Source organism: Furipterus horrens, unplaced genomic scaffold, assembly GCF_987537825.1.
Source record: "Furipterus horrens unplaced genomic scaffold, mFurHor1.1.pri manual_scaffold_15, whole genome shotgun sequence".
NCBI lineage: Eukaryota > Metazoa > Chordata > Mammalia > Chiroptera > Furipteridae > Furipterus > Furipterus horrens.
Genome location: NW_028327185.1, coordinates 20,307,314 through 20,322,700, shown reverse-complemented (window position 1 = coordinate 20,322,700; position 15,387 = coordinate 20,307,314). Strand labels below are relative to the sequence as shown.

General features: G+C 50.9%; 1 long non-coding RNA gene across 1 annotated transcript in view; it reads left to right on the top strand.

Annotated features, from left to right (window-relative positions):
* The window catches only part of LOC149992498 (uncharacterized), a 353,081-nt gene that overhangs the window by 47,521 nt on the left and 290,173 nt on the right, over window positions 1-15,387 (top strand). The gene's annotated exons all lie outside the window — the stretch shown is intronic.

Genomic DNA, 15,387 nt, shown 5'->3' with positions numbered 1-15,387 from the left:
CCTGACCATGGATGGCCCTATAATATCCTCCCTAATCAGTGCCCCTGTGGCCTATGTGCCACCTCTGTAATAGGTAAGCCCCGTTTATGCATCTTCCAGAGCCTGGAACTCCCAAGCTGTGACCCCTTCCTGCGACGGTACTGGTGAGGTGTTAAACTACGTGACATGGCTCCCCTTTATCTACCCAGTCGATCGCGTTTACCGCCTTGCCCTGTGGCACCCTACAAAGAACCTGCTGAGTACTGACGTACCTGTTTGCAGACTTCTTCGTGTGGTCCCTCTGAACGTGTACCGTCCATTCGTAGACTCCTTTGATGCGAACCTTCAACATTGTGACGTCGGCTCGCACGTCGCCCCTTGGCGATGTGAATTTCCTGTAAGTGCACTTTGATGAGCATGGACGCTCTGATTTCAAAGGACCCATTCAAATACAACACCTGTAACTCTGTGAAGTCCCAGAAAACGCGCCAGGCCACGAGCCTTCATGTGGATGGACCCACCCTGAGAATGGGGGTGGACCCACGCCGAGAATGGGAGACATCTTCGTGCTAATGCCACTGAGCATCAGCATCTGGATGTGGCCCATTCCGAGCAAAACTCGTGCCTGTGAGCCTCCCGAACCTGACCTCTCTGGGTCATCACTAGTAAATGTGAATCTAATAAGCGTCGAAATTTTGAATCTTCAAATGCTCCCAACCTCATGTCCCTTTTCCCTGGCCCGTTTTGAGTATCTAACCCTGAGATCTTGTGTAAGCCCTGCAAAAGTTCAGTGCTGAGCCAGGAACCCTCAGTACAAACTTTTAAAGTTGAACAGCTCCCATTTAAACGACCACCCCACCCGCAAAGCAGTCGAGGTCCAATTGAACCAAAATAAATAAGTGACCCTGAATATGCCCCTCTTGGACCTGTGTGGCACAGATGATGTAAGAAACCGTATGTGTCCACTTCTGAGCACACAGGCCCTGAGTGCGGCCTAGGGGGCTATGATCGCTGAATCATAGACCCCGCTCGCGACAGAGAAGCCCTTAGCCATGGATCTTACAGAATACAAAAGTATTCTGACAAAGAAATGGTTTGGGTGAAGAAACCTGCTGGCATGGAATTTCACTGTCCTCAGACCTCCTTAGCATAGCTCCCTCTGAACGTGGACTCTCAGGGCCTCAAGACTTTGAAGATCCATTCAAGAAGCCTGGAATGTCCTGACCATGGATGGCCCTATAATATCCTCCCTAATCAGTGCCCCTGTGGCCTATGTGCCACCTCTGTAATAGGTAAGCCCCGTTTATGCATCTTCCAGAGCCTGGAACTCCCAAGCTGTGACCACTTCCTGCGACGGTACTGGTGAGGTGTTAAACTACGTGACATGGCTCCCCTTTATCTACCCAGTCGATCGCGTTTACCGCCTCGCCCTGTGGCACCCGACAAAGAACCTGCTGAGTACCGACGTACCTGTTTGCAGACTTCTTCGTGTGGGCCCTCTAAACGTGTACCGTCCATTCGTAGACTCCTTGGATGCGAACCCTCAACATTGTGACGTCGGCTCGCACGTCGCCCCTTGGCGATGTGAATTTCCTGTAAGTGCACTTTGATGAGCATGGACGCTCTGATTTCAAAGGACCCGTTCAAATACAACACCTGTAACTCTGTGAAGTCCCAGAAAACGCGCCAGGCCACGAGCCTTCATGTGGATGGACCCACCCTGAGAATGGGGGTGGACCCACGCCGAGAATGGGAGACATCTTCGTGCTAATGCCACTGAGCATCAGCATCTGGATGTGGCCCATTCCGAGCAAAACTCGTGCCTGTGAGCCTCCCGAACCTGACCTCTCTGGGTCATCACTAGTAAATGTGAATCTAATAAGCGTCGAAATTTTGAATCTTCAAATGCTCCCAACCTCATGTCCCTTTTCCCTGGCCCGTTTTGAGTATCTAACCCTGAGATCTTGTGTAAGCCCTGCAAAAGTTCAGTGCTGAGCCAGGAACCCTCAGTGCAAACTTTTAAAGTTGAACAGCTCCCATTTAAACGACCACCCCCGCCGCAAAGCAGTCGAGGCCCAATTGAACAAAAATAAATAAGTGACCCTGAATATGCCCCTCTTGGACCTGTGTGGCACAGATGATGTAAGAAACCATATGTGTCCACTTCTGAGCACACAGTCCCTGAGTGCGGCCTTGGGGGCTATGATCGCTGAATCATAGACCCCGCTCGCGACAGAGAAGCCCTTAGCCATGGATCTTACAGAATACAAAAGTATTCTGACAAAGAAATGGTTTGGGTGAAGAAACCTGCTGGCATGGAATTTCACTGTCCTCAGACCTCCTTAGCATAGCTCCCTCTGAACGTGGACTCTCAGGGCCTCAAGACTTTGAAGATCCATTCAAGAATTCTGGAATGTCCTGACCATGGATGGCCCTATAATATCCTCCCTAATCAGTGCCCCTGTGGCCTATGTGCCACCTCTGTAATAGGTAAGCCCCGTTTATGCATCTTCCAGAGCCTGGAACTCCCAAGCTGTGACCCCTTCCTGCGACGGTACTGGTGAGGTGTTAAACTACGTGACATGGCTCCCCTTTATCTACCCAGTCGATCGCGTTTACCGCCTCGCCCTGTGGCACCCGACAAAGAACCTGCTGAGTACCGACGTACCTGTTTGCAGACTTCTTCGTGTGGGCCCTCTGAACGTGTACCGTCCATTCGTAGACTCCTTGGATGCGAACCCTCAACATTGTGACGTCGGCTCGCACGTCGCCCCTTGGCGATGTGAATTTCCTCTAAGTGCACTTTGATGAGCATGGACGCTCTGATTTCAAAGGGACCCGTTCAAATACAACACCTGTAACTCTGTGAAGTGACTGAAAACGCGCCAGGCCACGAGCCTTCATGTGGATGGACCCACCCTGAGAATGGGGGTGGACCCACGCCGAGAATGGGAGACATCTTAGTGCTAATGCCACTGAGCATCAGCATCTGGATGTGGCCCATTCCGAGCAAAACTCGTGCCTGTGAGCCTCCCGAACCTGACCTCTCCGGGTCATCACTAGTAAATGTGAATCTAATAAGCGTCGAAATTTTGAATCTTCAAATGCTCCCAACCTCATGTCCCTTTTCCCTGGCCCGTTTTGAGTATCTAACCCTGAGATCTTGTGTAAGCCCTGCAAAAGTTCAGTGCTGCGCCAGGAAACCTCAGTACAAACTTTTAAAGTTGAACAGCTCCCATTAAAACGGCCACGCCCCCCCCAAAAGCAGTCGAGGCCCAATTGAACAAAAATAAATAAGTGACCCTGAATATGCCCCTCTTGGACCTGTGTGGCACAGATGATGTAAGAAACCGTATGTGTCCACTTCTGAGCACACAGGCCCTGAGTGCGGCCTAGGGGGCTATGATCGCTGAATCATAGACCCCGCTCGCGACAGAGAAGCCCTTAGCCATGGATCTTACAGAATACAAAAGTATTCTGACAAAGAAATGGTTTGGGTGAAGAAACCTTCTGGCATGGAATTCAGTATCCTCAGACCTCCTTAGCATAGCTCCCTCTGAACGTGGACTCTCAGGGCCTCAAGACTTTGAAGATCCATTCAAGAATTCTGGAATGTCCTGACCATGGATGGCCCTATAATATCCTCCCTAATCAGTGCCCCTGTGGCCTATGTGCCACCTCTGTAATAGGTAAGCCCCGTTTATGCATCTTCCAGAGCCTGGAACTCCCAAGCTGTGACCCCTTCCTGCGACGGTACTGGTGAGGTGTTAAACTACGTGATATGGCTCCCCTTTATCTACCCAGTCGATCGCGTTTACCGCCTCGCCCTGTGGCACCCGACAAAGAACCTGCTGAGTACCGACGTACCTGTTTGCAGACTTCTTCGTGTGGGCCCTCTGAACGTGTACCGTCCATTCGTAGACTCCTTGGATGCGAACCCTCAACATTGTGACGTCGGCTCGCACGTCGCCCCTTGGCGATGTGAATTTCCTGTAAGTGCACTTTGATGAGCATGGACGCTCTGATTTCAAAGGGACCCGTTCAAATACAACACCTGTAACTCTGTGAAGTGACTGAAAACGCGCCAGGCCACGAGCCTTCATGTGGATGGACCCACCCTGAGAATGGGGGTGGACCCACGCCGAGAATTGGAGACATCTTAGTGCTAATGCCACTGAGCATCAGCATCTGGATGTGGCCCATTCCGAGCAAAACTCGTGCCTGTGAGCCTCCCGAACCTGACCTCTCTGGGTCATCACTAGTAAATGTGAATCTAATAAGCGTCGAAATTTTGAATCTTCAAATGCTCCCAACCTCATGTCCCTTTTCCCTGGCCCGTTTTGAGTATCTAACCCTGAGATCTTGTGTAAGCCCTGCAAAAGTTCAGTGCTGAGCCAGGAAACCTCAGTATAAACTTTTAAAGTTGAACAGCTCCCATTAAAACGGCCACGCCCCCCCCAAAAGCAGTCGAGGCCCAATTGAACAAAAATAAATAAGTGACCCTGAATATGCCCCTCTTGGACCTGTGTGGCACAGATGATGTAAGAAACCGTATGTGTCCACTTCTGAGCACACAGGCCCTGAGTGCGGCCTAGGGGGCTATGATCGCTGAATCATAGACCCCGCTCGCGACAGAGAAGCCCTTAGCCATGGATCTTACAGAATACAAAAGTATTCTGACAAAGAAATGGTTTGGGTGAAGAAACCTTCTGGCATGGAATTCAGTATCCTCAGACCTCCTTAGCATAGCTCCCTCTGAACGTGGACTCTCAGGGCCTCAAGACTTTGAAGATCCATTCAAGAAGCCTGGAATGTCCTGACCATGGATGGCCCTATAATATCCTCCCTAATCAGTGCCCCTGTGGCCTATGTGCCACCTCTGTAATAGGTAAGCCCCGTTTATGCATCTTCCAGAGCCTGGAACTCCCAAGCTGTGACCCCTTCCTGCGACGGTACTGGTGAGGTGTTAAACTACGTGACATGGCTCCCCTTTATCTACCCAGTCGATCGCGTTTACCGCCTTGCCCTGTGGCACCCTACAAAGAACCTGCTGAGTACTGACGTACCTGTTTGCAGACTTCTTCGTGTGGTCCCTCTGAACGTGTACCGTCCATTCGTAGACTCCTTTGATGCGAACCTTCAACATTGTGACGTCGGCTCGCACGTCGCCCCTTGGCGATGTGAATTTCCTGTAAGTGCACTTTGATGAGCATGGACGCTCTGATTTCAAAGGACCCATTCAAATACAACACCTGTAACTCTGTGAAGTCCCAGAAAACGCGCCAGGCCACGAGCCTTCATGTGGATGGACCCACCCTGAGAATGGGGGTGGACCCACGCCGAGAATGGGAGACATCTTCGTGCTAATGCCACTGAGCATCAGCATCTGGATGTGGCCCATTCCGAGCAAAACTCGTGCCTGTGAGCCTCCCGAACCTGACCTCTCTGGGTCATCACTAGTAAATGTGAATCTAATAAGCGTCGAAATTTTGAATCTTCAAATGCTCCCAACCTCATGTCCCTTTTCCCTGGCCCGTTTTGAGTATCTAACCCTGAGATCTTGTGTAAGCCCTGCAAAAGTTCAGTGCTGAGCCAGGAACCCTCAGTACAAACTTTTAAAGTTGAACAGCTCCCATTTAAACGACCACCCCACCCGCAAAGCAGTCGAGGTCCAATTGAACCAAAATAAATAAGTGACCCTGAATATGCCCCTCTTGGACCTGTGTGGCACAGATGATGTAAGAAACCGTATGTGTCCACTTCTGAGCACACAGGCCCTGAGTGCGGCCTAGGGGGCTATGATCGCTGAATCATAGACCCCGCTCGCGACAGAGAAGCCCTTAGCCATGGATCTTACAGAATACAAAAGTATTCTGACAAAGAAATGGTTTGGGTGAAGAAACCTTCTGGCATGGAATTCAGTATCCTCAGACCTCCTTAGCATAGCTCCCTCTGAACGTGGACTCTCAGGGCCTCAAGACTTTGAAGATCCATTCAAGAATTCTGGAATGTCCTGACCATGGATGGCCCTATAATATCCTCCCTAATCAGTGCCCCTGTGGCCTATGTGCCACCTCTGTAATAGGTAAGCCCCGTTTATGCATCTTCCAGAGCCTGGAACTCCCAAGCTGTGACCCCTTCCTGCGACGGTACTGGTGAGGTGTTAAACTACGTGATATGGCTCCCCTTTATCTACCCAGTCGATCGCGTTTACCGCCTCGCCCTGTGGCACCCGACAAAGAACCTGCTGAGTACCGACGTACCTGTTTGCAGACTTCTTCGTGTGGGCCCTCTGAACGTGTACCGTCCATTCGTAGACTCCTTGGATGCGAACCCTCAACATTGTGACGTCGGCTCGCACGTCGCCCCTTGGCGATGTGAATTTCCTGTAAGTGCACTTTGATGAGCATGGACGCTCTGATTTCAAAGGGACCCGTTCAAATACAACACCTGTAACTCTGTGAAGTGACTGAAAACGCGCCAGGCCACGAGCCTTCATGTGGATGGACCCACCCTGAGAATGGGGGTGGACCCACGCCGAGAATTGGAGACATCTTAGTGCTAATGCCACTGAGCATCAGCATCTGGATGTGGCCCATTCCGAGCAAAACTCGTGCCTGTGAGCCTCCCGAACCTGACCTCTCTGGGTCATCACTAGTAAATGTGAATCTAATAAGCGTCGAAATTTTGAATCTTCAAATGCTCCCAACCTCATGTCCCTTTTCCCTGGCCCGTTTTGAGTATCTAACCCTGAGATCTTGTGTAAGCCCTGCAAAAGTTCAGTGCTGAGCCAGGAAACCTCAGTATAAACTTTTAAAGTTGAACAGCTCCCATTAAAACGGCCACGCCCCCCCCAAAAGCAGTCGAGGCCCAATTGAACAAAAATAAATAAGTGACCCTGAATATGCCCCTCTTGGACCTGTGTGGCACAGATGATGTAAGAAACCGTATGTGTCCACTTCTGAGCACACAGGCCCTGAGTGCGGCCTAGGGGGCTATGATCGCTGAATCATAGACCCCGCTCGCGACAGAGAAGCCCTTAGCCATGGATCTTACAGAATACAAAAGTATTCTGACAAAGAAATGGTTTGGGTGAAGAAACCTTCTGGCATGGAATTCAGTATCCTCAGACCTCCTTAGCATAGCTCCCTCTGAACGTGGACTCTCAGGGCCTCAAGACTTTGAAGATCCATTCAAGAAGCCTGGAATGTCCTGACCATGGATGGCCCTATAATATCCTCCCTAATCAGTGCCCCTGTGGCCTATGTGCCACCTCTGTAATAGGTAAGCCCCGTTTATGCATCTTCCAGAGCCTGGAACTCCCAAGCTGTGACCCCTTCCTGCGACGGTACTGGTGAGGTGTTAAACTACGTGACATGGCTCCCCTTTATCTACCCAGTCGATCGCGTTTACCGCCTTGCCCTGTGGCACCCTACAAAGAACCTGCTGAGTACTGACGTACCTGTTTGCAGACTTCTTCGTGTGGTCCCTCTGAACGTGTACCGTCCATTCGTAGACTCCTTTGATGCGAACCTTCAACATTGTGACGTCGGCTCGCACGTCGCCCCTTGGCGATGTGAATTTCCTGTAAGTGCACTTTGATGAGCATGGACGCTCTGATTTCAAAGGACCCATTCAAATACAACACCTGTAACTCTGTGAAGTCCCAGAAAACGCGCCAGGCCACGAGCCTTCATGTGGATGGACCCACCCTGAGAATGGGGGTGGACCCACGCCGAGAATGGGAGACATCTTCGTGCTAATGCCACTGAGCATCAGCATCTGGATGTGGCCCATTCCGAGCAAAACTCGTGCCTGTGAGCCTCCCGAACCTGACCTCTCTGGGTCATCACTAGTAAATGTGAATCTAATAAGCGTCGAAATTTTGAATCTTCAAATGCTCCCAACCTCATGTCCCTTTTCCCTGGCCCGTTTTGAGTATCTAACCCTGAGATCTTGTGTAAGCCCTGCAAAAGTTCAGTGCTGAGCCAGGAACCCTCAGTACAAACTTTTAAAGTTGAACAGCTCCCATTTAAACGACCACCCCACCCGCAAAGCAGTCGAGGTCCAATTGAACCAAAATAAATAAGTGACCCTGAATATGCCCCTCTTGGACCTGTGTGGCACAGATGATGTAAGAAACCGTATGTGTCCACTTCTGAGCACACAGGCCCTGAGTGCGGCCTAGGGGGCTATGATCGCTGAATCATAGACCCCGCTCGCGACAGAGAAGCCCTTAGCCATGGATCTTACAGAATACAAAAGTATTCTGACAAAGAAATGGTTTGGGTGAAGAAACCTGCTGGCATGGAATTTCACTGTCCTCAGACCTCCTTAGCATAGCTCCCTCTGAACGTGGACTCTCAGGGCCTCAAGACTTTGAAGATCCATTCAAGAAGCCTGGAATGTCCTGACCATGGATGGCCCTATAATATCCTCCCTAATCAGTGCCCCTGTGGCCTATGTGCCACCTCTGTAATAGGTAAGCCCCGTTTATGCATCTTCCAGAGCCTGGAACTCCCAAGCTGTGACCACTTCCTGCGACGGTACTGGTGAGGTGTTAAACTACGTGACATGGCTCCCCTTTATCTACCCAGTCGATCGCGTTTACCGCCTCGCCCTGTGGCACCCGACAAAGAACCTGCTGAGTACCGACGTACCTGTTTGCAGACTTCTTCGTGTGGGCCCTCTAAACGTGTACCGTCCATTCGTAGACTCCTTGGATGCGAACCCTCAACATTGTGACGTCGGCTCGCACGTCGCCCCTTGGCGATGTGAATTTCCTGTAAGTGCACTTTGATGAGCATGGACGCTCTGATTTCAAAGGACCCGTTCAAATACAACACCTGTAACTCTGTGAAGTCCCAGAAAACGCGCCAGGCCACGAGCCTTCATGTGGATGGACCCACCCTGAGAATGGGGGTGGACCCACGCCGAGAATGGGAGACATCTTCGTGCTAATGCCACTGAGCATCAGCATCTGGATGTGGCCCATTCCGAGCAAAACTCGTGCCTGTGAGCCTCCCGAACCTGACCTCTCTGGGTCATCACTAGTAAATGTGAATCTAATAAGCGTCGAAATTTTGAATCTTCAAATGCTCCCAACCTCATGTCCCTTTTCCCTGGCCCGTTTTGAGTATCTAACCCTGAGATCTTGTGTAAGCCCTGCAAAAGTTCAGTGCTGAGCCAGGAACCCTCAGTGCAAACTTTTAAAGTTGAACAGCTCCCATTTAAACGACCACCCCCGCCGCAAAGCAGTCGAGGCCCAATTGAACAAAAATAAATAAGTGACCCTGAATATGCCCCTCTTGGACCTGTGTGGCACAGATGATGTAAGAAACCGTATGTGTCCACTTCTGAGCACACAGGCCCTGAGTGCGGCCTAGGGGGCTATGATCGCTGAATCATAGACCCCGCTCGCGACAGAGAAGCCCTTAGCCATGGATCTTACAGAATACAAAAGTATTCTGACAAAGAAATGGTTTGGGTGAAGAAACCTGCTGGCATGGAATTTCACTGTCCTCAGACCTCCTTAGCATAGCTCCCTCTGAACGTGGACTCTCAGGGCCTCAAGACTTTGAAGATCCATTCAAGAATTCTGGAATGTCCTGACCATGGATGGCCCTATAATATCCTCCCTAATCAGTGCCCCTGTGGCCTATGTGCCACCTCTGTAATAGGTAAGCCACGTTTATGCGTCTTCCAGAGCCTCGAACTCCCAAGCTGTGACCCCTTCCTGCGACGGTACTGGTGAGGTGTTAAACTACGTGACATGGCTCCCCTTTATCTACCCAGTCCATCGCGTTTACCGCCTCGCCCTGTGGCACCCGACAAAGAACCTGCTGAGTACCGACGTACCTGTTTGCAGACTTCTTCGTGTGGGCCCTCTGAACGTGTACCGTCCATTCGTAGACTCCTTGGATGCGAACCCTCAACATTGTGACGTCGGCTCGCACGTCGCCCCTTGGCGATGTGAATTTCCTGTAAGTGCACTTTGATGAGCATGGACGCTCTGATTTCAAAGGACCCGTTCAAATACAACACCTGTAACTCTGTGAAGTCCCAGAAAACGCGCCAGGCCACGAGCCTTCATGTGGATGGACCCACCCTGAGAATGGGGGTGGACCCACGCCGAGAATGGGAGACATCTTCGTGCTAATGCCACTGAGCATCAGCATCTGGATGTGGCCCATTCCGAGCAAAACTCGTGCCTGTGAGCCTCCCGAACCTGACCTCTCTGGGTCATCACTAGTAAATGTGAATCTAATGAGCGTCGAAATTTTGAATCTTCAAATGCTCCCAACCTCATGTCCCTTTTCCCTGGCCCGTTTTGAGTATCTAACCCTGAGATCTTGTGTAAGCCCTGCAAAAGTTCAGTGCTGAGCCAGGAACCCTCAGTACAAACTTTTAAAGTTGAACAGCTCCCATTTAAACGACCACCCCCCCCGCAAAGCAGTCGAGGCCCAATTGAACAAAAATAAATAAGTGACCCTGAATATGCCCCTCTTGGACCTGTGTGGCACAGATGATGTAAGAAACCGTATGTGTCCACTTCTGAGCACACAGGCCCTGAGTGCGGCCTAGGGGGCTATGATCGCTGAATCATAGACCCCGCTCGCGACAGAGAAGCCCTTAGCCATGGATCTTACAGAATACAAAAGTATTCTGACAAAGAAATGGTTTGGGTGAAGAAACCTGCTGGCATGGAATTTCAGTGTCCTCAGACCTCCTTAGCATAGCTCCCTCTGAACGTGGACTCTCAGGGCCTCAAGACTTTGAAGATCCATTCAAGAAGCCTGGAATGTCCTGACCATGGATGGCCCTATAATATCCTCCCTAATCAGTGCCCCTGTGGCCTATGTGCCACCTCTGTAATAGGTAAGCCCCGTTTACGCATCTTCCAGAGCCTCGAACTCCCAAGCTGTGACCCCTTCCTGCGACGGTACTGGTGAGGTGTTAAACTACGTGACATGGCTCCCCTTTATCTACCCAGTCCATCGCGTTTACCGCCTCGCCCTGTGGCACCCGACAAAGAACCTGCTGAGTACCGACGTACCTGTTTGCAGACTTCTTCGTGTGGGCCCTCTAAACGTGTACCGTCCATTCGTAGACTCCTTGGATGCGAACCCTCAACATTGTGACGTCGGCTCGCACGTCGCCCCTTGGCGATGTGAATTTCCTGTAAGTGCACTTTGATGAGCATGGACGCTCTGATTTCAAAGGACCCGTTCAAATACAACACCTGTAACTCTGTGAAGTCCCAGAAAACGCGCCAGGCCACGAGCCTTCATGTGGATGGACCCACCCTGAGAATGGGGGTGGACCCACGCCGAGAATGGGAGACATCTTCGTGCTAATGCCACTGAGCATCAGCATCTGGATGTGGCCCATTCCGAGCAAAACTCGTGCCTGTGAGCCTCCCGAACCTGACCTCTCTGGGTCATCACTAGTAAATGTGAATCTAATAAGCGTCGAAATTTTGAATCTTCAAATGCTCCCAACCTCATGTCCCTTTTCCCTGGCCCGTTTTGAGTATCTAACCCTGAGATCTTGTGTAAGCCCTGCAAAAGTTCAGTGCTGAGCCAGGAACCCTCAGTGCAAACTTTTAAAGTTGAACAGCTCCCATTTAAACGACCACCCCCGCCGCAAAGCAGTCGAGGCCCAATTGAACAAAAATAAATAAGTGACCCTGAATATGCCCCTCTTGGACCTGTGTGGCACAGATGATGTAAGAAACCGTATGTGTCCACTTCTGAGCACACAGGCCCTGAGTGCGGCCTAGGGGGCTATGATCGCTGAATCATAGACCCCGCTCGCGACAGAGAAGCCCTTAGCCATGGATCTTACAGAATACAAAAGTATTCTGACAAAGAAATGGTTTGGGTGAAGAAACCTGCTGGCATGGAATTTCAGTGTCCTCAGACCTCCTTAGCATAGCTCCCTCTGAACGTGGACTCTCAGGGCCTCAAGACTTTGAAGATCCATTCAAGAAGCCTGGAATGTCCTGACCATGGATGGCCCTATAATATCCTCCCTAATCAGTGCCCCTGTGGCCTATGTGCCACCTCTGTAATAGGTAAGCCCCGTTTATGCATCTTCCAGAGCCTGGAACTCCCAAGCTGTGACCCCTTCCTGCGACGGTACTGGTGAGGTGTTAAACTACGTGACATGGCTCCCCTTTATCTACCCAGTCGATCGCGTTTACCGCCTCGCCCTGTGGCACCCGACAAAGAACCTGCTGAGTACCGACGTACCTGTTTGCAGACTTCTTCGTGTGGGCCCTCTGAACGTGTACCGTCCATTCGTAGACTCCTTGGATGCGAACCCTCAACATTGTGACGTCGGCTCGCACGTCGCCCCTTGGCGATGTGAATTTCCTGTAAGTGCACTTTGATGAGCATGGACGCTCTGATTTCAAAGGACCCGTTCAAATACAACACCTGTAACTCTGTGAAGTCCCAGAAAACGCGCCAGGCCACGAGCCTTCATGTGGATGGACCCACCCTGAGAATGGGGGTGGACCCACGCCGAGAATGGGAGACATCTTCGTGCTAATGCCACTGAGCATCAGCATCTGGATGTGGCCCATTCCGAGCAAAACTCGTGCCTGTGAGCCTCCCGAACCTGACCTCTCTGGGTCATCACTAGTAAATGTGAATCTAATAAGCGTCGAAATTTTGAATCTTCAAATGCTCCCAACCTCATGTCCCTTTTCCCTGGCCCGTTTTGAGTATCTAACCCTGAGATCTTGTGTAAGCCCTGCAAAAGTTCAGTGCTGAGCCAGGAACCCTCAGTACAAACTTTTAAAGTTGAACAGCTCCCATTTAAACGACCACCCCCCCCGCAAAGCAGTCGAGGCCCAATTGAACAAAAATAAATAAGTGACCCTGAATATGCCCCTCTTGGACCTGTGTGGCACAGATGATGTAAGAAACCGTATGTGTCCACTTCTGAGCACACAGGCCCTGAGTGCGGCCTAGGGGGCTATGATCGCTGAATCATAGACCCCGCTCGCGACAGAGAAGCCCTTAGCCATGGATCTTACAGAATACAAAAGTATTCTGACAAAGAAATGGTTTGGGTGAAGAAACCTGCTGGCATGGAATTTCACTGTCCTCAGACCTCCTTAGCATAGCTCCCTCTGAACGTGGACTCTCAGGGCCTCAATACTTTGAAGATCCATTCAAGAAGCCTGGAATGTCCTGACCATGGATGGCCCTATAATATCCTCCCTAATCAGTGCCCCTGTGGCCTATGTGCCACCTCTGTAATAGGTAAGCCCCGTTTATGCATCTTCCAGAGCCTGGAACTCCCAAGCTGTGACCACTTCCTGCGACGGTACTGGTGAGTTGTTAAACTACGTGACATGGCTCCCCTTTATCTACCCAGTCGATCGCGTTTACCGCCTCGCCCTGTGGCACCCGACAAAGAACCTGCTGAGTACCGACGTACCTGTTTGCAGACTTCTTCGTGTGGGCCCTCTAAACGTGTACCGTCCATTCGTAGACTCCTTGGATGCGAACCCTCAACATTGTGACATCGGCTCGCACGTCGCCCCTTGGCGATGTGAATTTCCTGTAAGTGCACTTTGATGAGCATGGACGCTCTGATTTCAAAGGACCCGTTCAAATACAACACCTGTAACTCTGTGAAGTCCCAGAAAACGCGCCAGGCCACGAGCCTTCATGTGGATGGACCCACCCTGAGAATGGGGGTGGACCCACGCCGAGAATGGGAGACATCTTCGTGCTAATGCCACTGAGCATCAGCATCTGGATGTGGCCCATTCCGAGCAAAACTCGTGCCTGTGAGCCTCCCGAACCTGACCTCTCTGGGTCATCACTAGTAAATGTGAATCTAATAAGCGTCGAAATTTTGAATCTTCAAATGCTCCCAACCTCATGTCCCTTTTCCCTGGCCCGTTTTGAGTATCTAACCCTGAGATCTTGTGTAAGCCCTGCAAAAGTTCAGTGCTGAGCCAGGAACCCTCAGTGCAAACTTTTAAAGTTGAACAGCTCCCATTTAAACGACCACCCCCCCTCCCCAAAAGCAGTCGAGGCCCAATTGAACAAAAATAAATAAGTGACCCTGAATATGCCCCTCTTGGACCTGTGTGGCACAGATGATGTAAGAAACCGTATGTGTCCACTTCTGAGCACACAGGCCCTGAGTGCGGCCTAGGGGGCTATGATCGCTGAATCATAGACCCCGCTCGCGACAGAGAAGCCCTTAGCCATGGATCTTACAGAATACAAAAGTATTCTGACAAAGAAATGGTTTGGGTGAAGAAACCTGCTGGCATGGAATTTCACTGTCCTCAGACCTCCTTAGCATAGCTCCCTCTGAACGTGGACTCTCAGGGCCTCAAGACTTTGAAGATCCATTCAAGAAGCCTGGAATGTCCTGACCATGGATGGCCCTATAATATCCTCCCTAATCAGTGCCCCTGTGGCCTATGTGCCACCTCTGTAATAGGTAAGCCCCGTTTATGCATCTTCCAGAGCCTCGAACTCCCAAGCTGTGACCCCTTCCTGCGACGGTACTGGTGAGGTGTTAAACTACGTGACATGGCTCCCCTTTATCTACCCAGTCCATCGCGTTTACCGCCTCGCCCTGTGGCACCCGACAAAGAACCTGCTGAGTACCGACGTACCTGTTTGCAGACTTCTTCGTGTGGGCCCTCTGAACGTGTACCGTCCATTCGTAGACTCCTTGGATGCGAACCCTCAACATTGTGACGTCGGCTCGCACGTCGCCCCTTGGCGATGTGAATTTCCTGTAAGTGCACTTTGATGAGCATGGACGCTCTGATTTCAAAGGGACCCGTTCAAATACAACACCTGTAACTCTGTGAAGTCCCAGAAAACACGCCAGGCCACGAGCCTTCATGTGGATGGACCCACCCTGAGAATGGGGGTGGACCCACGCCGAGAATGGGAGACATCTTCGTGCTAATGCCACTGAGCATCAGCATCTGGATGTGGCCCATTCCGAGCAAAACTCGTGCCTGTGAGCCTCCCGAACCTGACCTCTCTGGGTCATCACTAGTAAATGTGAATCTAATAAGCGTCGAAATTTTGAATCTTCAAATGCTCCCAACCTCATGTCCCTTTTCCCTGGCCCGTTTTGAGTATCTAACCCTGAGATCTTGTATAAGCCCTGCAAAAGTTCAGTGCTGAGCCAGGAACCCTCAGTGCAAACTTTTAAAGTTGAACAGCTCCCATTTAAACGACCACCCCCCCCCCAAAAGCAGTCGAGGCCCAATTGAACAAAAATAAATAAGTGACCCTGAATATGCCCCTCTTGGACCTGTGTGGCACAGATGATGTAAGAAACCGTATGTGTCCACTTCTGAGCACACAGGCCCTGAGTGCGGCCTAGGGGGCTATGATCGCTGAATCATAGACC